We start from the raw sequence: 1,480 nt of genomic DNA, 5'->3' as shown, positions 1-1,480 counted from the left end.
GGTGATGACTCTAAACAGTGTTTGTATCACACAAAATTGTAAGAAATAGGAATAAATATTTGTGAGAAAAAGCTACCTCGCAGATAGCTTTACAAACTATTTTTTTATTTTTTCTTACTTGCTTGAGTCAAAGTTTGTGACATGAACACTTGGGGCATGTCAATTACAAAACCTTGTAAGGAAAATTGATTAACTTAGAAGTTTTGTCTAACTTTGAGTGCAATAAATAAAAATGTCATGTTTGTGTGGAGTCCAAGTATGCTGAGCATTCTTATAAATCTATTGAAAGGAATTCTAATCCCTTAGAGTTGATTTACACTGACATTTGCGATATGAAGTCAAAACCATCTCGTGGTGGAAAAAAGTATCTCATAACTTTCATTGACAATTGCATCAGAAATGACTATGTCTATTTGCTGAATGGTAAAGATGAAGCAATAGAAATGTCTAGACAATATAATATCGAAGTTGAAAAATCAGTTGGGAAAAAGATAAAAAGTGATAAGAATGGAGAGTATAAATCTCCTTGTGCAGAAATATGTTTGGAAAGTGGAATTATCCATCAAACTACTGCCCTATTCACCTCAATCTAATGAAAAACCGAATGTTGAAAGAAATGATGGATGCATTATTTATAAGTTCGGATTTACCACAAAACTTGTGTGGAGGAACTATCCTTACTGCAAAAGGGAATGACAAAAAGTTGTCTTTTTAGAAAGAAAACAATTTTGTTTGTTCAGAACACAATCTATTCCATATGAGAAATGGAAATGAAGGAAATCCAACTTGAAATATTTCAAAGTGTGGGGGTGTCTAGCCAAAGTCCAAGTTCCTATTCCTAAAAGGATTAAAATAGGACCTATGACTGTGGACTGTAAAATTAGACTTGAGTAGTCTAGTGAAGGGTCTAAAAGACCTTGGAAAGGAAAAATGAGAATGTACTTAATAAAGAGATTCAGAGGCGTAGTAAATGTCAAATGTCAAAGGACATTTACTTCCTTTGAATATGATTTTGTAACATTTCTTGTGTCTTCTGTAGACTCATCCTTTTGGGAAGATGGTGTCAATAGTGAGGTTGATGAAATCTTGAGCAACCATATTGGAAGTTAGTTGATCTTCTTCTAGAAAATAAACCTTTGGGTTCAAAGTGAATCTTCAGAAGGAAAATGAAAGTCGATGGAACTGTTGACTAATATAAAGCAAGACTTTGTGTCAAAGGCTTTAGACAAAAACAAGGTCTTGAGCTTGTCGATATATACTCGTTAGTAACAAGAATTACGTCCATTCGGATGCTAATATTATTGGTTGTGGTATATGACATCCAAATTCATCAAATGAATGTGAAAACAAATGGAGAATTGGAGGAAATTTTTTACATGAAACAGACCGAGGGTTCAGTAGTTCCTGGTAAAGAAAAGAAAGTGTGCGAACTTGTTAAGTCACTTTATGGACTAAAACAAGCACCCAAACAATGACATAA

Source organism: Solanum tuberosum, unplaced genomic scaffold (assembly GCF_000226075.1).
Source record: "Solanum tuberosum cultivar DM 1-3 516 R44 unplaced genomic scaffold, SolTub_3.0 scf00272, whole genome shotgun sequence".
Taxonomy (NCBI): domain Eukaryota; kingdom Viridiplantae; phylum Streptophyta; class Magnoliopsida; order Solanales; family Solanaceae; genus Solanum; species Solanum tuberosum.
The sequence above is the reverse complement of the archived record's forward strand: the minus strand, read 5'-3'. Positions refer to the sequence as shown.